At 48.6% G+C, this 25,131-nt stretch overlaps 1 protein-coding gene and 1 long non-coding RNA gene across 2 annotated transcripts in view; both read right to left on the bottom strand.

Moving 5' to 3' along the window:
* Positions 1-25,131, bottom strand: part of LOC137632537 (mucin-16-like) — a 458,011-nt gene that overhangs the window by 347,631 nt on the left and 85,249 nt on the right. The window lies entirely within an intron of this gene.
* Positions 1-25,131, bottom strand: part of LOC137632272 (uncharacterized) — a 71,878-nt gene that overhangs the window by 28,479 nt on the left and 18,268 nt on the right. The gene's annotated exons all lie outside the window — the stretch shown is intronic.

The following is a 25,131-nucleotide window of genomic DNA, read 5'->3' as shown; positions in this document are numbered from 1 at the left end:
ACTACCTCTACGTATTGGTCTACCTGCACGCAGTACATGTTAATGAGGTAGCACATGTTGAAAAGGCATCACTAGCCTTTGTTAGACTTGCTAGGAGCAGCAATGCGCATAGTGTTACAGGATTAACAGGTGTACTTGTAGATGTAGACTTGCTGTGAGGAGCAGAGTGCGTAGTACTAGCATGCATGCGTCAAGATGAAGAAGCTCGCTAGAAGTAATATGCGTAGCAACAGCGCACTCTCCTTCCAGCAGAAAAGCTTCTCCTTCCATCCTAGTGGATGATAGACTACGCAACACTGCACAAGACTCGTCCGCCGAAAGTTGGCCAGCGTGTCCGCTTGCTAATGCGTCTGGGAGAGAAACTCTCCTACTCGCTTTATTTACGGTAGGAAAATGGCACGTTGTTTTCCTTACCCATAAGGAAGAGAGAGAACAGACAGTTGCTGCACGCTTATGCAAAGACAACAAAGCAGGTTTCTCCTTACGAGATGGAGAAACTAAGGGAGGCAAGCTCGCAAGAGCTTGTCCTCGCATAGTGCGTAGCCTATGCTGTGTCCCACATGCTATGTTGTCCTATGGACACAAGGACGAGAGAGGGGGATCACAGCCAATTGCCTCCCACCATCATCATCCAGCTTCAAAAAGCTGCGGTTTGATGGGCTACAGCAGCCCCTGCACGACTCCAATGCCCTTCAGAGGAATCGCCGGGAGGGAGACCACTCAGGAGAAGGCCATTTCTCCCCCAGGCGAGAGTGACGATCAACCCCTTTTGCCTCTGACAGCAAAACTCCTACTACCTCCCCTCCCACTAACTAGCGGAGGGTAGTTACACCTATCAAAATTTTAATGGCTGGTTTCAGATAGCACCGAAATAATAATACTATGTACAGAGCATAAGGTTTGTATCTAATTTTGGAACAAATGTAGTGTTTGATGTAGGTATATCAATTCTCAAAATTGTCTGGGTCAAAAGTAAAAAAAAAATTGTTACAATAGAAAAGTTATAAAATGGCCAAGCTTTTATTTTACTTGACGCATGGAAATGTGAGATTTGTGTCATTTCAATTTAACTACTTTATTGGGCTTTAGTTACAATTTTTCAAATTAACTCGCCTCTCTCTAACAAACTACTGTATAAGACACTAGTAACTGACTCATTCTACTTAGCATATTTTAAATAATTTATTTTCAAACAAGTTACATCAACGTTTTGTGTCGTACCTAACTATGGAATGAAGATAGAAAGAAACTGAAGATTGTATTAGAAAGCGGAATAGATTTCCAATACTGTATAAGAAATTGAGGAGTTATCGTTGGATTACAGAAAATTTACGATATAGAGTTTTTATATACAGTAGACATCATTATATTTTCATAGAATTTCATATCCAATGTGAAAGAAAAAAGTGAAGTCCTTTCAAATAATATATAAAACATGAACATTACAATTTTTTACACAAGCACAAACACGCATAGATGAAATTATCTTTACTGTACTGTACTTGCATAAACTGAGGCCAATCCATGGGGCTCAACAGGTACTACAGTATACACAGTACAGTATATACACAGTATACACTTACATTTTTTCTAATTTATCCGTAAAATATAATGTTATGAAGAAAGTATAAATGGAAAAAGAAAGCTGAATAAATTTATATAACGGATAATTTTTATTTTTTATGTAAAGTAATTGGTATATTTTCACAATTTGCCATATACCATGAGAATTTGAAAGTACAAAGAATGACCTTTCGAATAGTACATAAAATATGAACACTGTGAGCATTTACACATGGTCAAACACAAGTACTGTACAGGAAATCATTTATGCATGCATCAACTCAGGGCGAACAATGGGGCTCAACAGGTATATACAGTAGTATAAACAGTCGACTCTCATTATCCGTACTTAGTGTATGAAAACAGGTGTGTATACTAAAAATGCAGTTACAAAACTAATTTTTCTATGTTACGTGGTAAGTTTCAGTATGATGAGGACCCCTTTTTCCATATTTTAATTATATGAACCTTTAAGAATGAAATTAACATCAAGTAGTAAAAGGAACAAACAATTACAAGACATTCGATGTCATCAGGTGGTCACAATACCTACATACAGGTATAGCAGAAGAAAAAATTCAATTAAATACAGCACAAAATAAATTTATACTTTGTATAAATCCACTTTCAATCATAGTTTAAAACACAGCATTTGATTTCGTCAAGTTACCACAAGTTTTAGCAAACAACATAATTTTTGAAAAGTTAATTGTGCTTTATTAAACTATTTTTGTGCCTTTGTTTTAATATTTTTATTTTACTTTTGGTTATGATCAGCTATCTCAAGCTGGCGCTATAGAGAATATGTTATATACGAATAACAGACTATCATTTATATAATTTCTTGACTTATTCAAAACTTCTTAATGAATATTACATTCTCACCAATGTTATAGCCTATTATAGTTTTTCATACACTTTGTTTATAGCTATTATTATTAGTTATCACTTGGCCATATAAATAAATTTTCTCTCTATCACTTGGTCATATAAATACATTTTCTCTCTCTCAGGATGCCATAAAATACATCCATATAGGAGAAAACAAAAGTCTTTGATTCCTTAAAAAGAAAAAAAAGTGTCAATTAAATGCTACACATAAAATAAATTTACACTTTGCTTAAATCTGTTTGATAGCAGGCCAAGCTAATACGGCATTCAATTTCATCAGATGAGCTCCAGTTTTAGCTGACAACATAACGTACATGGCCTGAAAGCCGATAACACATTACATACGTAATGATTTTGGATGTTAATCGAGATTCATTTAAGCATTTTTTATTTTCGATTATCCATTTAAGGTAAATTTTAACAACAGCAATTAACGATGGTTTTATTTATTTAGATTTGTTGTTAAGGTGGCAGTATCAATAATATGCTTACATTCAATTATCAGAGTAATGTTGAAATAATTTCCTAACTTTTACAATATTGCAGATTTATAATACTAAATTTCACGTTTTGACTTGCTTTCTTTGAAAATTTTTAATATGATGCTGTACAGTACTATTTGCTAATTTCTAATGCTAAATTCTATGTTGTGACTTATACTTTTTATCATTACCCTGCATTTGGTGATTTTTAACTTCTTTTTTTTTTCTTAATCTTGTTCTTTGGTGATTTTATACGGTTCAAAAATTTGGTGTCAAATTTAGTCTTTTCTTGTTGTGAGAAAATTGCGAATACCAAAGATGCAGATAATACGAGTTGACTGTATGCGCTTATGTTTCCTAATTACTCCAAAATAAATAATGCTATGAAAAAGTAAAAATGGCAATGGAAAGCTGAATAAATTTCCTATATAATGGTTAGATAAAATCAATAGGTATCCCAACAAACAATTGAGCAATTATAGCCAAAAGAGGGAAAGGACTTTTTTATGTAAAGTAAATTTTTAATAAAGGAATTTTATATACTGTACATATACCCATTCATATTTTTACATTTTGCCATAAACTATGTCAAAATACAAGAATAGCCTTTAAATGCTAAGTGAAACATGAACATTGCAATTATTTACACAATCACAAACAAAAATAAATATGAAATGACAAGGCTCGATGCACTCTCGGGTGTGCATATTTTTTATACAAAAAGAAAAAAAAACTAATAAAATAATGGTATGGAAAAGTTAAAAATTGCAATAGAAAACCAGAATAAAATTCCTATGCATGCCATAGATAACATCAGTAGCTGTTCTATTTTACAATTGCAGATGAAAGATAAAGAATTTTTTTATATCCTAGTCAATTTTACGATAGTTTTTGGCCCTATTTCAAAATTTTTTTGTGTACTATGTGAAAGACCTAATAAATACTCTTTAAATGTTATATGAAACTTGACCATGTGCATCTTTCTCTCATCTCCCACATTATGGGCAATTCTTACACACCATTTAAATCACATCGTATGAGCTTATTTCTTTATATATGAAATCTTCATAACAGTAGAACATTCTCTTATCTTCCTTCGCTAAATATCTTTAGTTTTCCAGAGGTATTATTTTAGTTTGAGACATAAGGGCTCTTTTGCAGTTTGTAAACTTTGTTCACTAAATTTTGATGTCTAAGCATAACTTTCAACCCATCTTCTTGAGAGGATATTTTCTTTACGATATGAAAAATTGTTAAGTTATTTTTACACCTTTGAGCCACTTTTCATTTTTAGCCCTTTTGAATTTGGAATTTTCATGTTAATTAACACTTAAGGCACCTGTCGTCAAGCTGTATTTTACAAATATCTCACATATTGACACTCACCGATATTTGCAAAGACTTTGTTAATTATTGAATATATTGCATAACTGGTAGCAAAATTTGGAGGACATAAGTAGTGTAAATATCTCTTGGTGGTAAATTGGGATTTCATTAAGCTTATTTTGCTTTAAATGAGGTCATGTGTCTGTTGGGAATACTAGTCTATAAATTTCTAAACAATTTTTTTCTGTTATAACCTAAGTAACCATTTTGAATTTGCATAAGTGATATTGTAGTTACATGGAATAGGAAAAAGCTCAAGTAAAAAATGTCTTCGTTGATGTACAATAAGGTTAGTCACATTACGCGATAAAGTGATAGAAAAGAAAGGGATGGGTAAGAGTTTACAGAACAAAAGGAAAGATACATTTAGTATTTCATGACTTTGTGAAGGATTTATTTTTTTATATGCACTTATCAAGACGCGCCTTTGCTTTATACACGACACCCAAAAGGTGCTCGCGCGAGGGTTGTAACCTCAGCATTCCATGCTTTTATCTTTCTCTGGTATAATTGGAAGGTTTTATCAGAAAAGATATACAAGAAGGACTTTTCACCGGGCGCCACAGGTCTCTCCCCAGAAATAGATTTTTCCTTCGTCAAAATCCCTTTATTTACACAAGTTTGAGTTTAAATGGAAAGAGTCATAAATATCTTCATTTGCAGAAATATATTTATTGACTTGGAGCACAGACGGTAGACATGACTGCCAGCCAGTGTTTTTTCAAGAATTTTGTTAAAAAATTTCTTTTACTTTTTATGTTAAACTGTAATTAGTTTCAGATTTTTTTTAGAAAAGCCACTTAATAAACTTTGACATCACTGCATTCATTTTTTAAAATTAATTGTTAGAATTTTTTCCCCAACTGGACCAATATAAAGGTTTGTACACTAACAAATATTAATGCAATTCATATTTCTAGAGGCCATTATTCAAAACCTTCAAAAAGTGGAATTAGCTGATTATAATAAAAAAACAATATCAATGTATTGTATTTTAATTTCATGGCGATTCAAATCTTAGTTATTTTTATATTGTATGCAATTGATATTTCAAGTATTCTGTATATACTGTACATATTTTAGGAAATTAATAATTTACAATAAAAATAAGCTAAATTATTGTATTTTTACCCCAAAATACTTATGAAAAAATCTAAGTTTTGACTCATTACATAAACCTTAACCTATCCCCCAATGCCCAACTATCCAAACAAGAAAATGTATGACAATATCAATATCTCATGGTAAACTACAATTTATCATCACTTCAACAGATAGGATTTAGTCTTTATGTAATTAATCGGACAAATCCCCAAAAATGACAAATTCGAAGATAATTTGTATTTTTCCTAACCATACAAACCTTAGCTATTTACATTGGGTTTACCTTTTAGCGTAGCTGAAATGACGAGCCAATAGTTTTTAACGAGGGTTAATTACCCCAGCGCTAGTTAGCGGGGGTAGGGGAAGGGATAGCTTGCTACCCCTCCCCCCCACACCGGTGATTTGCTTCACTTCACTTAGAGGTAGGACTTGACTTGGGGGCCAGGGCTGGCGGGCAAATATGTGTAAATAGCTAAGGTTTGTATGGTTAGGAAAAATACAAATTATCTTCGAATTTGTCATTTGTTCCGTAACCGAAATACAAACCATGCTATTTACATTGGGTGACTTACCCCTTAAGAAGGGCGGAAAGTCCCCAGCCTTACTGACTTCGGCTTTGCCCGGGGGCTCCATCCCTCAGTGAGTAGCACTTGAGAGAAGGAGCCCCTGCCCCTCACCAGTTCCTTGCTGCGCTAGGAACGAGTGGCCTACATAAGTTGCGTGTGGAGGAAAGTGTGACTCGTCCTATGAAGTTGACCTTGAGATCTTTAGATAGGAATCTAGGATAAGACGTTCCCAATACCACCTCGTCAGGGTATGGGGGACGCAACAGTATTAAGCTTAATACTAGGAGCACAAGGAAGCATGGGTTACCTGCAAAGGTCGAGGTCAGCTATGCGAGGACCAGGATGCTGCTACCCCAAGAGAGGGGAGAATGAAGAAAGAAGTAAGGGTCAGACATACTCTTTCATTCACGCAGACTAAAACCGGGTAACAACGCCCTCAACCTACTGCTACTTGTCCATAAAGGAGCCTGAGGTTAGACCAGCTGTTGTGCAGCCACACCAGGGCCGATAGAAAACGTATCTAGGCTCCTGTGGGTCACGTCCTGCAGGTAGTGGGCTGTGAAGGTCGTCTGACGCTTCCAAACCCCAGCTTGAAGCACCTGCGTCACAGAAAAGTTTCTCTTGAAGGCCAGGGACGTAGCAACACCCCTGACATCGTGTGCCCTAGGGCGACGTGACGGAGGAGGGTCTGGATTCAAGGCGTGGTGGATAACCCTTCGAATCCAAGCTGAGATGGTGTTCCTGGTGACCCTCCTCTTCGTCCTGCCTGTGCTCACAAACAATGCTCGCACTTGAGGACGGACTGCAGCCGTTCTCTTCAAGTAGTACCTCAGACACCTCACTGGACATAGTAGCAGCTGGTCTGGGTCGTTTGTTACAGAGCGGAGACTCGCGATCCTGAAAGAGTCGAACCGAGGATCCGGCACTCCAGGATTCTGAGTCTTGGCCACAAACTCAGGGACGAACCTAAACGTTACCTCCCCCCATCCCCTTGAATGGGCGATGTCGTACGAGAGACCATGAAGTTCGCTAACCCGTTTGGCCGAAGCCAAAGCGAGCAGGAAAGCCGTCTTCCAAGACAGGTGGCGATCGGAGGCCTGGCGTAATGGTTGGAAGGGAGGTCTCTTAAGAGCCCTGAGGACCCGAACCACGTTCCAAGGAGGAGGTCTCTTAAGAGCCCTGAGGACTCGAACCACGTTCCAAGGAGGAGGTCTCACTTCCGACTGGAAGTCATCAAACAGTTGACCGATAGTCTGGTCCTGTTGAGCACCCTTCTCATCAGACAGAACGGTGGGAAGGTGTACACGTCGATGTTGTCCCACTGTTGCTGGAAAGCATCTTGCCAGAGAGCCTTGGGGTCCGGGACTGGGGAGCAGTATAGAAGCAGCTTGAAATTCAACGCTGTCGCGAACAGGTCCACGGTCGGGGAACCCCACAAAGTCAGAACTTTGTTGGATATCTGAGGATCCAAAGACCACTCGGTACTCACTATCTGCGAGGCCCTGCTCAGACTGTCGGCGAGCACATTCCTCTTGCCAGGAATGAAGCGAGCTGATAGTGTTATCGAGTGGACTTCGGTCCACCACAGAATTTCTACTGCAAGATGGGATAGCTGCTGCGAAAAAGTGCCTCCCTGCTTGTTGATATAAGCCACTACCGTGGTGTTGTCGCTCATCACCACCACGGAATGACCCGCCAGGGTCCGTTGGAACTGTTGAAGAGCCAGAAAGACGGCCTTCAACTCTAGCAGGTTGATGTGCAGGCACTTTTCTGATTCTGACCAAAGGCCTGAGGTCCTTTGGTTCAGAACGTGCGCCCCCCACCCTTCTTTTGACGCGTCCGAAAACAGAGTCAATTCCGGGGGGAGGACGAGAAGACTCACACCCTTTCGCAGGTTCTCGTCGACCAGCCACCACCGCAGGTCCGTCCGTTCCATAGATCCTATCGGGATCAGAATGTCCGGGGAATCGGATACTTGATTCCACCGGGACTTGAGCCACCACTGTAGGGATCTCATCCTGAGGCGGCTGTTGGGAACCAGACGAGCCAGGGAGGACAGGTGACCTAAGAGACGCAACCACGATTGGGCAGGAAGCTCTTCCCGCCTGAGGAAGGGTTCCGCCATCCTCCTCAGCCTTGCTATCCTGTCGTCTGAAGGAAAGGCTTTGTGGAGATTGGTGTCATCAGCATGCCTAGATAAACCAGTCGTTGGGACGGCTGCAGAGAGGACTTCTCGAGGTTTACCACGATCCCCAGATCCTGGCAAAGACCTAGAAGCCTGTCTCGGTGCCGAAGAAGGGTTTGTATGGTTAGGAAAAATACAAATTATCTTCGAATTTGTCATTTGTTCCGTAACCAAAATACAAACCACGCTATTTACAGAGGGTGACTTACCCCTTAGGAAGGGTGGAAAGTCCCCAGCCTTACTGACTTCGGCTTGCCCGGGGGCTCGATCCCTCAGTGAGTAGCACTAGAGAGAAGGAGCCCCTGTACCTCACCAGTTCCTTGCTGCGCTAGAAACGAGTGGCCTACATAAGCAGTGTGAGGAGGAGAGTGTGACTCGTCCTATGAAGTTGACCTAGAGACCTTCAGATAGGAATTCTAGGATAGGACATTCCCAATACCACCTCGTCAGGGTATGGGAGACGCAACAGTATTAAGCTTAATACTAGGAGCACAAAGAAGCATGGGTTACTTGCAGAGGTCGAGGTCAGCTATGCAAGGACCAGGATGCTGCTTCCCCAAGAGAGGGGAGAATGAAGAAAGAAGTAAGGGTCAGACATACTCTTTCATTCACGCAGACTAAGACCGGGTAACAACGCCCTCAACCTACTGCTACTTGTCCAAAAAGGAGCCTGAGGTAAGACCAGCTGTTGTGCAGCCACCACAGGGCCGATAGAAAACGTATCGAGGCTCCTGTGGGTCACGTCTTGCAGGTAGTGGGTTGTGAAGGTCGTTTGACGCTTCCAGACCCCAGCTTGAAGTACCTGCGTCACAGAGAAGTTTCTCTTGAAGGCCAGAGATGTAGCAATACCCCTGACATCGTGGGCCCGAGGGCGACGTGACGGAGGAGGGTCAGGATTCAGGGCATGGTGGATAACCCTTCGAATTTAAGCCGAGATGGTGTTCCTGGTGACCCTCCTCTTCGTCCTGCCTGTGCTCACAAACAAAGCTCGCACATGAGGACGGACTGCAGCCGTTCTCTTCAAGTAGTGCCTCAGACACCTCACTGGACATAGTAGCAGCTGGTCTGGGTCGCTTGTTACAGAACGGAGACTTGCGATCCTGAAAGAGTCAAACCGAGGATCCGGCACTCCAGGATTCTGAGTCTTGGCAACAAACTCAGGGACGAACCTGAACGTTACCTCCCCCCATCCCCTTGAATGGGCGATGTCGTACGAGAGACCATGAAGTTCACTAACCCGCTTGGCCGAAGCCAAGGCGAGTAGGAAAGCCGTCTTCCAAGACAGGTGGCGATCGGAGGCCTGACGTAATGGCTCGAAGGGAGGTCTCTTAAGAGACCTGAGGACTCGAACCACGTTCCAAGGAGGGGGTCTCACTTCCGACTGGGGGCAGGTAAGCTCATAGCTACGTATGAGTAAAGAGAGTTCTAGCGATGAATAAATATCCACGCCCTTCAATCTGAAGGCCAAGCTTAAGGCTGAGCGATAGCCTTTCACTGCCGAGACAGAAAGGCGCATTTCTTCCCGCAGATACACGAGGAAGTCCGCTATTGCTGGAATAGTGGCATCGAGTGGAGAGATACCCCTCCCACGACACCAACCACAAAAGACTTTCCACTTTGCTTGGTAGACTCCCTCAGAGGACCTTCGCAGGTGCCGAGACATTCTCTCTGCAACCTGTTGCGAAAAGCCTCTCTCCGCGAGGAGACGCTGGATAGTCTCCAGGCGTGAAGCCGAAGCGAGGCTACGGCCCTGTGAGGGACGCCGGAGTGGGGTTGTCTGAGAAGCTCGTGTCGTGGAGGAAGCTCCCTCGGGAGTTCCGTCAGGAGCTACAGAAGGTCCGGAAACTATTCCGCGTGATGCCATAGCGGAGCTACCAGAGTCATCAAACAGTTGACCGATAGTCTGATCCTGTTGAGCACCCTTCTCATCAGACAGAACGGTGGGAAGGCGTACACGTTGATGTTGTCCCACCGTTGCTGGAAAGCATCTTGCCAGAGTGCCTTGTGGTCCGGGACTGGGGAGCAGTATAGAGGCAGCTTGAAATTCAACGCTGTCGCGAACAGGTCCACAGTCGGGGACCCCCACAAAGTCAGGACTTTGTTGGCTATCTGAGGATCCAAAGACCACTCGGTACTCACTATCTGCGAAGCCCTGCTCAGACTGTCGGCGAGCACATTCCTCTTGCCAGGAATGAAGCGAGCTGATAGTGTTATCGAGTGGGTTTTGGTCCACCTCAGTCTCTACTGCAAGATGGGATAGCTGTTGCGAAAAAGTGCCTCCCTGCTTGTTGATATAAGCCACTACCGTGGTGTTGTCGCTCATCACCACCACGGAGTGACCCGCCAGGTACCGTTGGAACTGCTGAAGAGCTAGAAAGACGGCCTTCAATTCTAGCAGGTTGATGTGTAGGCACTTTTCTGATTCTGACCAAAGGCCTGAGGCCCTCTGGTTCAGAACGTGCGCCCCCCACCCTTCTTTAGACGCGTCCGAAAACAGAGTCAATTCCGGGGGGAGGACGAGAAGACTCACTCCCTTCCGCAGGTTCTCGTCGGCCAGCCACCACCGCAAGTCCGTCTGTTCCAGAGACCCCATTGGGATCAGAATGTCCGGGGAATCGGATCCTTGATTCCACCGGGACTTGAGCCGCCATTGAAGGGATCTCATCCTGAGGCGGCTGTTTGGAACCAGACGGGCTAGGGAGGACAGGTGACCTAAGAGACGCAACCACGATTGGGCGGGGAGTTCTTTTCGCCTGAGGAAGGGTTCCGCCACCCTCCTCAGTCTTGCTATCCGGTCGTCTGATGGAAAGGCTTTGTGGAGATTGGTGTCTATTAGCATGCCTAGATAAACCAGTCGTTGGGACGGCTGCAGAGAGGACTTCTCGAGGTTTACCAAGATCCCCAGATCCTGGCAAAGATCCAGAAGCCTGTCTCGGTGCCGAAGAAGGGTCGACTCCGAGTCTGCTAGGATCAGCCAATCGTCCAGATAATGAAGGACACGAATGCCGTTCCTGTGCGCCCAAGATGAAATCAGGGTGAACACTCTGGTGAACACCTGAGGAGCTGTGGAGAGACCGAAACACAGCACCTTGAACTGGTAGATCTTGTTGTCTAGGCAAAATTTCAGGTACTTCCTGGAAGACGGATGGATTGGGATCTGGAAGTACGCGTCCTTTAGATCAGTGTGCACATGAAGTCTTGTGGTCTCACTGCAAGTCTGACCGTGTCTGCTGTCTCCATGCTGAACCGGGTTTGCTTGACAAACCTGTTCAGAGCTGAGAGATCGATGACGGGTCTCCAGCCTCCAGTAGCCTTCTCTACAAGAAAGAGTCGACTGAAGAAGCCTGGGGAGCCGTCCACGACCTCCTGGAGAGCACCCTTCTCGAGCATGGTTTCGACTTCGGCCTGAAGGGCCAGCCCCTTTGCCGATCCCGTGGCATAGGAGCTCAACGACACTGGATTCGCTGTCAGGGGAGGTTGAGATGTTGTGAATGGGTCGCGATAGCCTTGGCCGATCACTGAGACCGTCCAAGCATCGGCCCCGTGTTGCTGCCACCTGCGGACGCAACGCTGAAGGCATCCCCCCACAGGTGGACACGCAGGGGGACTGCCACCCCTAGGGCTTGCGGCCGTGGCCGCCACCCCTAGGAGTCTTGCCTCCCCTGGAGGACTTACCGCCCCTCTTGACCTTGCAACGCTTCAACACCGAGTTGGCCCACAGGGTGGTAACCTGGTGCGCCAAAAACTCGATGGAGCGGGTGCCCGAGAGCAAGAAGGTCTCCAGGGCCTTCCTATTGGTCTCCTTGGACAAGTCCTCCGATCGCAATAGGATGCCCAGAGATCCTAGCCAAAAGTCCAGCCACGAAGTGGCCTGCATGGCACACTTAGCGACCTGCTCGTGGCTAAGGATCTCTGCCGCCGAGAACGACACCTGCCGGGCAGAGAGTTTCTCAAGGGGAACTCCCTTCGCCAGCTCCTCCACAGAGTGATGGAGAGGAAGAGCGAGGTTGTGCTCACCCAGGATCTCGAAATACCTCCTCTGCTGAAGACGAGGAGGAGGGATGAGCTTGTTCCCGGCAGTGGAACGACTGGAGGAGGCAAGAAGTGCGAGCTGAGCGTTGGCCCTAGCCCTGGCACTCTTCAGCCCCCGAGACCAGGGTAGAGCCGCACTGGTCTTAGGGGCCTTCCGAACGTCAAACACTTCATCCAAAATCGTGTCTTTGCCTTCACAGGGGGCGATGACTGGATCCATAAGCCCGTTAAGTTGCCTTATCAGGCTTAGGACCTGCCAGAAGGCATGTTCGGATTCTTGCTGTTCTCCTCCCTGCGGGCTGGCAGCTAAGTCTCCTGCCCCAGGGATCTCTTCCTAGGGTGACACGTGGACATTCCCCCGGGTAGTCGTGGGTTCCTGACGAATCCTTGCAGAGGATTTAGGGACGGTCTTGGAGTCCTTGGATTCCCTCCTGGGAGGGATACAGGATCCCAACAACGAGGTTCGAGGGGCCCCTTCCTCACGAGACGATTCTCCTGCATGAAGCGAAGTCTCCCCCCCTGGTGCCGAGGGGAAGACTACCGCCCCACTGGACTCACCTGAGGACGGAAAGGCCTCGTCCACGGGAGAAGGAGAGAGCACTCGTGCAGGAGAAGGGACCTTCGCGACCGACCTCTTGGGAACCAACTTCACCCTGGGGGAAGTCACCACGAAGTCCACTCCTCTCTTTCTCTTCAGCGTAGGAGAGACAGCCGTTGGTTTGTTACCCTGGTCGGCGAGTGCTGGTTTCATAACCCTCACTAACGCCCGTGCCAGAGGACCAAACCAAGTCTGTTGCTCCAAGGACACAGAGTCCGAAATCCTCGCTAAAGGGAAAGGGATCGGGCGATCCTTTGGAGTGGACACCACGGTACCTGCCTGAAAAGAAGGTGGGGAAGAATGATGTACTAACCTCTCCTCGTCCTGCACTACCAACCTGTGTTTGGGTGGAGGTGATCCCGAGTGCCGTCTAGGAGCACGCGTTCCTGCTGCTACCACCGGCTGCGGAATTCGCCGCGAACGATGGTCGCGCGAGGGCGAATGGTCGCGCGGGAGCCCGGGCGCGCAGGTGGATGATCGCTCAGGCAAGCGGTCGCGCGGGCTTGCAGGCGAGTGGGCGCGAGGGTGGGCAGGTGAATGAACGCGTGTCCGAGGCGGCGAACGCAAGTGTTGGCGCGACGGCGAGGAAACGCGCTGCCGCGTGGGTGAGGAAGACCGCTGGCGATGTAGATCCACAGGCGATCGATGATGAGCTGGTGAACGCGGACGCGCAGGTTGGCGATGGCGCGTTGTGGCATGTCGACGCGTTGGCGAGCAATGGCGAGCAGCATGCGCAGGTGAACGATCGCGCAATGGCGAGCGATGGCGAGCGATGGCGAGCAGCATGCGCAGGTGATCGATCGCACGATGGGAAGCGATGGCGATCAGCATGCGCAGGTGGGCGATCGCGCGGTGGCGAGCGATGGCGAGCAGCATGCGCAGGTGGGCGATCGCGCGATGGCGAGCAGCATGCGCAGGTGGGCGATCGCGCGATGGCGAGCAGCATGCGCAGGTGGGCGATCGCGCGATGGCGAGCGATGGCGAGCAGCATGCGCAGGTGGGCGATCGCGTGATGGCGAGCTAGTAGCTGGCGAACCATGTTCCTTCAGAAGCGTTGGAGAACGTTGGCGCGCTGGCTGTCGCTGTTGAATAGGCGATACTAAAATTGCCTGTGCGCGCTGGCGAACAGGTGAACGCTGGCGAGTAGGTGATCGCTGGCGAGCAGAAGGTCGACGCGTGTCATGTGAAAGGACAGGTGGCGCGGCGAGGGCAGGTGGCGCGGCGCGTTCACGAGCAGAAACTGGAAGATCGCTGGCGTGTTGGCAAACATGTGCTTTTGACACACGCGCAGCACGATGTTGCGTAGCCACAGGATCAGGCAGATGGTGAGCAGGGAGCTCAGCAGGAATTGTAGGATGGTCAGAGACCGCAGGGCGATGGTCCTCAAATGAGCGCTGACGCTCAGAAGAGAGCTGACGAGCAGGAGAGCGCTGGCGAGGAGGGCGAACATCAGGAGAGCGCCGACGAGCAGGCGAGTGTCGGCGCGCAGGAGAGTCTTGACGAGCAGGAGATCGCCGACGAGCAGGAGAGCGCTGACGATCAGGAGAGCGCTGACGATCCGGAGAGCGCTGGTGAGCAGGAGAGCGCCTGTGCGCTAGCCCTGCTCGTGGAAGGGAAGGATCCCTTAGCCCCGAAGGGACCGTTGCCCGTCGGGTGACGAGTTCTCCAGAAGACGAAGATCTGGCAGGAGATGGTGAACGGTCTGCAGAGAGGTTCAAGGAAGACGGAGCTGTAGGTTGAGGCTGACGAGGAGAGTCCCCCTCGGAGGATGAAGACCCAAAAAGGCGCCTCTTAGCCCCCCTGTAAGGGGAAGGGAGGCCTTTGCGGCGTAGCGGACGGTGAGCCTTACGGCGGAGGCGGCCTCGGGGGAGATCGTCAGGACCATCAGTCCTCCGAAGGGGAGTCTCAGTCAAAGCACTCCCCTTAGAGGGAAGCTGGACAGCAGAAGAGCCCGTAGGACTCCCTTCCCCCTTCGAAGGATGTATGGAAGGGGGAGGAGAGCCGTCAGAACCAACATCCCCAACTGCACCTGCAAAGGATTGCCCCGCCCCGTCGGAGGCCTCTGCCACCACGACGTCGACGATAGACAGAGGATCTACCTTTGCTATCACCGGCGACTGCTTAACGGCGGCCCCCAACTGGACAAGGTCAATCAGGGCAACCCTGGAGGGCAAGCCCTTAAGCCCCAGGGAAGCCCAAATCTGAAAAAGATCATCGTTAGACAAAGATTCATCAATAACCTCCCCTGGAGGAGGAGGAGGAACCTCCCCGCTATGAGAGGCGACGCCCTCTCCCCCCACCCAAGGTCGGGAAACAGAACTAGGGCCTGCGCTCCCACTCGGCCGACTCTCCTTAGGAGCCGAACGAGGGGGAGCTTCGGAGGAGGTTTGGGCGGCGAAAGAAGAGCCCCGAGAACCTTCCTCCTTCAAGGCAACCCCGGAAGGAGAACGGTCTCTCTTGGACTTCTTCTTACGCCGGCGGCCAAACCTCTCCCACTGGGAGGCAGACCACTCCCTGCACTCACTACACTTATTTTCCTGATCACACTGTCGGCCTCGACACTGCGGGCAAAGGGTGTGAGGATCCGTGTCCATGGCCGACATAAAAGTATCACAAGGGCGGCCGGCAATTCCAGGGCACGTACGCATAGTAATAATAAAGGTGGTCAACTTCTTACACACACACACAACTGAAAGAAAAAGCAGAAAAAAGATTAAAAGCTGTCAACGAAGACGATGGACAGACACGTCTGTTCATCACCGGAGCCAAAAGTGAAGTGAAGCAAATCACCGGTGTGTGTGGGGGGGGGAGGGGTACCAAGCTATCCCTTCCCCTACCCCCGCTAACTAGCACAGGGGTAATTAACCCTCGTTAAAAACTATTGGCTCGTCATTTCAGCTACGCTAAAAGGTAAACCCAATGTAAATAGCGTGGTTTGTATTTCGGTTACGGAACAAATGATGCTTACTGGAAAAAATACATAACAGAATTCAGAACCTTTTTGAATAGCTTAATAAAACACTTGTTCATGTGTAGCAAATAAAGTATATACCCTTATTATTGAAAATTAGTATATAAATATTAAGAGGATAATTCTTGATATGAAATTTAGTCATCCTCCTCTTCTGCTTCATACAGAGATGTAGCCTATCACTAACATGACAAATTCGAAGATTATTTGTATTTTTCCTAACCATACAAACCTTAGCTATTTACTGAGGGTTTACCTTTTAGCGCAGCTGAAATGACGAGCCAATAGTTTTAACGAGGGTTAATTACCCCCGCGCTAGTTAGCGGGGGGTGGGGAAGGGTAGCTGCTACCCCTCCCCCCTCCACACACCGGTGACTTGCTTCACTTCACTTAGAGGTAGGACTTGACTTGGGGGTCAGGGATGGCGGGCACATATGTGTAAATAGCTAAGGTTTGTATGGTTAGGAAAAATACAAATTATCTTCGAATTTGTCATTTGTTCCGTAACCGAAATACAAACCACGCTATTTACTGAGGGTGACTTACCCCTTAGGAAGGGTGGAAAGTCCCCAGCCTTACTGACTTCGGCTTGCCCGGGGGCTCGATCCCTCAGTGAGCAGCACTAGAGAGAGGGAGCCCCTGTACCTCACAAGTTCCTAGCATCGCTAGAAACGAGTGGCCTACATAAGCAGTGTGAGGAGGTGTGTGTGACTCGTCCTATGAAGTTGACCTTGAGACCTTCAGATAGGAATTCTAGGATAGGACGTTCCCCATACCACCTCGTCAGGGTATGGGAGACGCAACAGTATTAAGCTTAATACTAGGAGCACAAAGAAGCATGGGTTACCTGCAGAGGTTGAGGTCAGCTATGCGAGGACCAGGATGCTGCTTCCCCAAGAGAGGGGAGAATGAAGAAAGAAGTAAGGGTCAGACATACTCTTTCATTCACGCAGACTAAGACCGGGTAACAACGCCCTCAACCTACTGCTACTTGTCCAAAAAGGAGCCTGAGGTAAGACCAGCTGTTGTGCAGCCACCACAGGGCCGATAGAAAACGTATCGAGGCTCCTGTGGGTCACGTCTTGCAGGTAGTGGGCTGTGAAGGTCGTTTGACGCTTCCAGACCCCAGCTTGAAGTACCTGCGTCACAGAGAAGTTTCTCTTGAAGGCCAGGGATGTAGCAATACCCCTGACATCGTGGGCCCGAGGGCGACGTGACGGAGGAGGGTCAGGATTCAGGGCATGGTGGATAACCCTTCGAATCCAAGCTGAGATGGTGTTCCTGGTGACCCTCCTCTTTGTCCTGCCTGTGCTCCCAAACAAAGCTCGCACATGAGGACGGACTGCAGCCGTTCTCTTCAAGTAGTGCCTCAGACACCTCACTGGACATAGTAGCAGCTGGTCTGGGTCGTTTGTTACAGAACGGAGACTCGCGATCCTGAAAGAGTCGAACCGAGGATCCGGCACTCCAGGATTCTGAGTCTTGGCCACAAACTCAGGGACGAACCTGAACGTTACCTCCCCCCATCCCCTTGAATGGGCGATGTCGTACGAGAGACCATGAAGTTCACTAACTCGCTTGGCCGAAGCCAAGGCGAGTAGGAAAGCCGTCTTCCAAGACAGGTGGCGAACGGAGGCCTGGCGTAATGGCTCGAAGGGAGGTCTCTTAAGAGACCTGAGGACTCGAACCACGTTCCAAGGAGGGGGTCTCACTTCCGACTGGGGGCAGGTAAGCTCATAGCTACGTATGAGTAAAGAGAGTTCTAGCGATGAAGAAATATCCACGTCCTTCAATCTGAAGGCCAAGCTTAAGGCTGAGCGATAGCCTTTCACTGCCGAGACCGAAAGGCGCATTTCTTCTCGCAGATACACGAGGAAGTCCGCTATTGCTGGAATACTGTAGTGGCATAGAGTGGAGAGATACCCCTCCCACGACACCAACCACAAAAGACTCTCCACTTTGCTTGGTAGACTCCCTCAGAGGACCTTCGCAGGTACCGAGACATTCTCTCCGCAACCTGTTGCGAAAAGCCTCTCTCCGCGAGGAGACGCTGGATAGTCTCCAGGCGTGAAGCCGAAGCGAGGCTACGGCCCTGTGAGGGACGCCGGAGTGGGGTTGTCTGAGAAGCTCGTGTCATGGAGGAAGCTCCCTTGGGAGTTCCGTCAGGAGTTGCAGAAGGTCCGGAAACCATTCCGCGTGATGCCATAGCGGAGCTACCAGAGTCATGGAACAGTTGACCGATAGTCTGGTCCTGTTGAGCACCCTTCTCATCAGACAGAATGGTGGGAAGGCGTACACGTCGATGTTGTCCCACCGTTGCTGGAAAGCATCTTGCCAGAGTGCCTTGGGGTCCGGGACTGGTGAGCAGTACAGGGGCAGCTTGAAGTTCAAGGCTGTGGCGAACAAGTCCACAGTCGGGGAACCCCACAAAGTCAGGACTTTGTTGGCTATCTGAGGATCCAAAGTCCACTCGGTACTCACTATCTGCGAAGCCCTGCTCAGACTGTCGGCGAGCACATTCCTCTTGCCAGGAATGAAGCGAGCTGATAGTGTTATCGAGTGGGTTTCGGTCCACCTCAGAGTCTCTACTGCAAGATGGGATAGCTGTTGCGAAAAAGTGCCTCCCTGCTTGTTGATATAAGCCACTACCGTGGTGTTGTCGCTCATCACCACCACGGAGTGACCCGCCAGGGACCGTTGGAACTGCTGAAGAGCCAGAAAGACGGCCTTCAATTCTAGCAGGTTGATGTGTAGGCACTTTTCTGATTCTGACCAAAGGCCTGAGGCCCTCTGGTTCAGAACGTGCGCCCCCCCCCCCCTTCTTTTGACGCGTCCGAAAACAGAGTCAATTCCGGGGGGAGGACGAGAAGACTCACTCCCTTCCGCAGGTTCTCGTCGGCCAGCCACCACCGCAAGTCCGTCTGTTCCAGAGACCCCATTGGGATCAGAATGTCCGGGGAATCGGATCCTTGATTCCACCGGGACTTGAGCCGCCATTGAAGGGATCTCATCCTGAGGTGGCTGTTTGGAACCAGACGGGCCAGGGAGGATAGGTGGCCTAAGAGACACAACCACGATTGGGCGGGGAGTTCTTTTCGCCTGAGGAAGGGTTCCACCACCCTCCTCAGTCTTGCTATCCGGTCGTCTGATGGAAAGGCTTTGTGGAGATTGGTGTCTATTAGCATGCCTAGATAAACCAGTCGTTGGGACGGCTGCAGAGAGGACTTCTCGAGGTTTACCACGATCCCCAGATCCTGGTAAAGATCCAGAAGCCTGTCTCGGTGCCGAAGAAGGGTCGACTCCGAGTCTGCTAGGATCAGCCAATCGTCCAGGTAACGAAGGAGACGAATGCCGTTCCTGTGCGCCCAAGATGAAATCAGGGTGAACACTCTGGTGAACACCTGAGGAGCTGTGGAGAGACCGAAACACAGCACCTTGAACTGGTAGATCTTGTTGTCTAGGCAGAATCTCAGGTACTTCCTGGAAGACGGATGGATTGGGATCTGGAAGTACGAGTCCTTTAGATCCAGTGTACACATGAAGTCTTGTGGTCTCACCGCAAGTCTGACCGTGTCTGCTGTCTCCATGCTGAACCGGGTTTGTTTGACAAACCTGTTCAGAGCTGAGAGATCGATGACAGGTCTCCAGCCTCCAGTAGCCTTCTTTACAAGAAAGAGTCGACTGAAGAAGCCTGGGGAGCCGTCCACGACCTCCTGGAGAGCACCCTTCTCGAGCATGGTCTCGACTTCGGCCTGAAGGGCCAGCCCCTTTGCCGATCCCGTGGCATAGGAGCTCCCCACAAGGACGACCGGCAACTCCAGGGCATGTACGCATTGTAAAGAAATAACTGAAGGTCAACTTCCAACCAACACACATGCTGAAAAGAAAAAGCAGAAAATTAAAGGCTGTCACGAGGGCGATGAGCAGACACGTCTGATCACCGCCGAGCCAAAAGTGAAGTGAAGCAAGTCACCGGTGTGTGGAGGGGGGAAGGGTAGCAAGCTACCCTTCCCCACCCCCCGCTAACTAGCGCGGGGGTAATTAACCCTCGTTAAAACTATTGGCTCGTCATTTCAGCTGCGCTAAAAGGTAAACCCTCAGTAAATAGCGTGGTTTGTATTTCGGTTACGGAACAAATAGTACTGTAACAATTAGCATTAGTATTGATATGGTTCTTTAAAGTTTTAGTCCATGTCCAAAAGTATAAAATGACAAATTTTCAAAGTGATTTGTATTTTTCCCAACTATACAAACCAGAGTCCTTTAATAGGCCTATGCTTTCAGCATAAATGAAAATTGGCTGTTGATTTATAACAAGGCGTCACAATTTACTGGCGGGAAGGGGGAAGCCCCCGTGACCACACTGAGAAGCCACTTTGACCTTAAACCTAAGACTTGCGGGGTGGTTGAGGCAGGAAGTGTAATTTAACAGACACAAATAACTAAGACTTTGTGATCTGTTCTTACATGGATACAAACTCTTGTGTTTTAACAGGAGACTTATCCATAGGAGGAAGAAATCCCTATTACTGACGAGCTGGTTTACTTTCCTACGAATGTCAAAGTACTAGGTCCTGTGTAGGAGCAAAAGTGGTATCTCCTGACAACCTCAAAACAACCTGGGGATGAAGATAAGGCAGGTGTTAGACTAGGTTACTACCATGGAGTGGTCTATGGTCAAGGCACAAAAATAGACAGGATCCCATTCATTGCCATTCATTGGATCTAGTCTTCAAGGTGTTAGCAAGAGGCAGAATGCTCATAATCCTGTTCATGCTAAGGTGTGGGCAGAAACAGGATAAAGACCAAAGTCTTGTGAATGTTCGCTAACAGCGAGACCTTGTGGATACCGGTAGACACGCACAGGGGAGAAATCCCCAGAAGCAGCTCAACATGAGCTTCTCGCTCTGAATAATGATCATATTCATCATCAGATGTCAATTCAAGTCTTCTCCATTTAATGGATGAATGATCAAGGAGAGAGCAAGGTTTTTCCACAAATTCCTTGGACCTTTGGGAAGAGGGAAGAATATTCTTCTTACGTCCCAAAGGTTGGACAGCTTCCAAGAATGATCATGTAAGGGCAACAAGGTCCACGCACACAAGGGCGCCGCCACTCTTTACATGAGCCAGCAAGAGTCGACATCTATCTTTGTTTGGAAGAAGTACCTTCCAAACCCAAAGACCACCAAAACATTTAACATCTGGAAAGGATTTAAAGGATTTGCTCTGAGAAGAGGTCCACTAGTTCCCCCGCCCCCCAAAAGCTTGTCCTTAAGTTAGAATAAGACTGTTGCCTTTCCTGCATCACCACAAGAGGAGGCTGATGAGGAAGGATCCAAGGGCAGGGCACCAGGGGTCAGATAAGAGGTTCACCAAACATCTTAGAAATCGAGGAAGCCCCCGAAGGAGAGGGTTACCCCTTAGATTTTTTCTTACTTGTTACCTGTTACTAGGAGGATGGCCACTCCCTTCATTCGTCACAGGTAGAAGCTTGAAGCTTATGAACAATTATGGCCCCTGCAGGATTGACACAAGGAATGGGGAACATTAAAAAACCTGCTCATGAAGGTCCTGCAGCTATGATCTGAACTCCGTGGCAGATCCGCATGTCTACTTTCTATTTCTCCATCGTTTATATACCTTACAGACAATCTGAAAATAAAAACCAAAGAAAATGAATTCAGGTAAGCAAGGGCTAAGGCAAGGGGATTACACGAGTACACACTGGCAGCTGAAACCAAAGTGGCTACTCTGTGAACCGGCTCCGGGTAACTATCAACACCTTGTTATAATCTTAACATGACAAATTCAGAGATAATTTGTATTTTTCCTAACCATACAAACCTTAGCTATTTACATAGGGTTTACTTTCGGCGTAGCTGAAATGACGAGCCATTAGATTTTAACGAGGGTTAAACTACCCCTGCGCTAGTTAGCACGGGGGTAGGAGCTACCCCTCCCCCCCACACACCGGTGAGCTGCCTCACTTCACTTAGAGGTAGGACTTGTCTTGGGGGACAGGGCTGGTGGGCAAATATGTGTAAATAGCTAAGGTTTGTATGGTTAGGAAAAATACAAATTATCTCCGAATTTGTCATTTGTTCCGTAACCGAAATACAAACCACGCTATTTACATAGGGTGACTTACCCTTAGGCAGGGTAGAAAGTCCCCAGCCTTACTGGCTTTGGCTTACCCGGGGACTCGGAATCCGAGTGAGCAACACTTCGAGAAAAAGAGTCCCTGCGCCTCGCAGGTTTCTTGCTACGCAAGAAACGAGCGGCCTACATAAGTTGTGTGTGGAGAGATGAAGTGTGACTCGTCTTAGGAAGTTGACCTGAAGTCCTTTATATGGAATTCTAGGCTAGGACGTCCCCATACCACCTTGTCAGGGTATGGGGGACGCGACAGTATTATACTTAATACTAGGAACACAAGGAAGCATGGTTTACCTGCAGAGGTTTGAGGTCAGCTATGCAGAGACCCAGGATGCTGCATTCCCCAAGAGAGGGGAGGATGAAGAAAGAAGTAAGGGCCAGACATACTCTTTCATTCACGCAGACTAAAACCGGGTAACAGTGGCCTCAACCTTCTGCTGCTTGTCCATTAAGGAGCTTGAGGTTAGACCAGCTGTAGTGCAGCCGCCAAAGGGACGATAGAAAAAGTATCGAGGCTCCTGTGGGTCACGTCCTGCAGGTAGTGGGCTGTGAAGGTCGTTTGACACTTCCAGACCCCAGCTTGTGGCACCTGCATCACAGAGAAGTTTCTCTTGAAGGCCAGGGACGTGGCGATGCCCCTGACATCATGTGCCCTAGGGCGACGTGACGGAGGAGGGTCTGGATTCAAGGCATGATGAATAGTCCGTCGAATTCAGGCTGAGATGGTATTCTTGGTGACCCTCCTCTTCGTCCTTCCCGTGCTCACAAACAAAGCTTGCATGCGAGGACGGACTGCAGCTGTTCTCTTCAGATAACGTCTCAGACTTCTTACTGGGCAGAGTAGCAGGTGATCTGGGTCATCTGTTACGGAACGGAGACTCATAACACTGAAGGAGTCGAACCGTGGGTCCGGCACTCCAGGGTTCTGAGTCTCGGCAACAAACTCAGGGACGAACCTGAACGTTACCTCACCCCATCCCCTTGAATGGGCGATGTCGTATGAGAGACCATGAAGTTCACTGACTCGCTTGGCCGAAGCCAGAGCGAGCAGGAATACCGTCTTCCAAGTCAGGTGTTGGTCAGATGCCTGGCGTAATGGTTCGAACGAAGGTCTCTTCAGAGCCCTGAGGACCCGAACCACGTTCCAAGGAGGCGGTCTCACTTCCGACTGAGGGCACGTAAGCTCGTAGCTTCGTATGAGTAAGGAAAGTTCCAGCGAGGAGGAAATGTCTATTCCTTTCAGCCTGAAGGCAAGGCTTAAGGCTGAGCGATAGCCTTTCACCGCCGAGACCGAAAGGCGCATTTCCTCCCACAAGTAAACGAGGAACTACGCTATTGCTGAAATAGAGGCATCGAGGGGAGAGATACCCCTCCCACGACACCAACCACAGAAGACTCTCCACTTTGCCTGGTAGACCCCTGCGGATGACTTTCGCAGGTGTCGAGACATCCGCTCCGCAATTTGTTGCGAAAAGCCTCTCTCAGTGAGGAGACGCTGGATAGTCTCCAGGCGTGATGCCGAAGCGATGCTACGGCTTTGTGGAAGATGTTGCAATGTGGCTGTCTGAGTAACTTGTGTCGTGGGGGAAGCTCTTTCTGGGGTTCCGTCAGGAGCTGCAGAAGGTCCAGGAACCACTCTGCACGATGCCATAGCGGAGCTATTAAGGTCATTGACAGGTTGACCGATAGTCTGGTCTTGTTGAGCACCCTTCTCAACAGACAGAACGGTGGGAAGGCGTAGACGTCGATGTTGTTTCACCATTGTTGGAAGGCATCTTGCCAGAGTGCCTTGGGGTCCAGGACTGGGGAACAGTACAGAGGCAGCTTGAAATTCAAGGCTGTTGCGAACAGGTCCACTGTCGGGGAACCCCACAAAGTCAGGACTTTGTTGGATACTTGAGGATCCAAAGACCACTCGGTACTCACTAGCTGCGAAGCTCTGCTCAGACTGTCGGCGAGCACATTCCTTTTGCCAGGAATGAAGCGAGCTGATAGACGTATCGAGTGGACTTCGGTCCATCTCAGTATCTCTACTGCAAGATGGGATAGCTGTAGTGAAAAGGTACCTCCCTGCTTGTTGATATAAGCCACTACTGTGGTGTTGTCGCTCATCACCACTACGGAGTGGCCCGCCAGGGTCTGTTGGAACTCTTGAAGGGTCAGAAATACGGCCTTCATCTCTAGCAGGTTCTGACCAAAGGCCTGAGGTCCTCTGGTTCAGAACGTGGGCCCCTCACCCTTCTTTTGATGCGTCCGAAAACAGAATCGAATCCGGGGGAAGGACGAGAAGATCCACTCCCTTACGAAGGTTGTCGTCGGTCAGCCACCATCGCAGGTCCGTCCGTTCCGCAGGTCCTATTGAGACTAGAGAGTCCGGGGAATCGATGCCTTGATCCCACCGGGACTTGAGCCGCCACTGCAGGGATCTCATCCTGAGGCGGCCGTTGGGAACTAGACGGGTCAAGGAGGCTAGGTGACCTAAGAGACGTAATCAAGATTGGGCTGGAAGGTCTTCTCGACTGAGGAAAGGCTTTGCAACCCTCCTCAGCCTTGCTATCCTGTCGTCTGATGGAAAGGCTTTGTGGAGATTGGTGTCTACTATCATGCCTAGATATACCAGTCGTTGTGTTGGGAGCAGAGAGGACTTCTCAAGATTTACCATGATCCCTAGATCTTGGCAAACTCCCAGAAGCCTGTCTCGGTGTCGAAGAAGGATCGACTCCGAGTCTGCCAGGATCAGCCAGTCGTCCAGATAACGGAAGAGACAGATGCCGTTTCTGTGCGCCCACGAAGATATCAGTGTGAACACTCTGGTGAACACCTGGGGTGCTGTGGAGAGACCGAAACACAGCACCTTGAACTAGTAGATCTTGTTGTCTAGGCTGAATCTCAGGTACTTCCTGGAAGACGGATGGATTGCGATCTGGAAGTACGCATCCTTCAGATCCAGTGTGCACATGAAGTCTTGCGGTCTCACTGCAAGTTTGACCGTGTCTGCTGTCTCCATGCTGAATGAAGTTTGCTTGACAAACTTGTTCAGGGCTGAGAGGTCGATGACGGGTCTCCAGCCTCCAGACGCCTTCTTTACAAGAAAGAGTCGACTGAAGAAGCCTGGGGAGCCGTCTACGACCTCCTGGAGAGCATCCTTCTTGAGCATGGTCTCGACTTCTGCCCGGAGGTCTAGCCCTTTTGCC

Source organism: Palaemon carinicauda, chromosome 41 (genome assembly GCF_036898095.1).
Source record: "Palaemon carinicauda isolate YSFRI2023 chromosome 41, ASM3689809v2, whole genome shotgun sequence".
Taxonomy (NCBI): Eukaryota; Metazoa; Arthropoda; class Malacostraca; order Decapoda; family Palaemonidae; genus Palaemon; species Palaemon carinicauda.
Note: the sequence above shows the minus strand (reverse complement) of the source record. Positions and strands in the feature narration are given on the sequence as shown.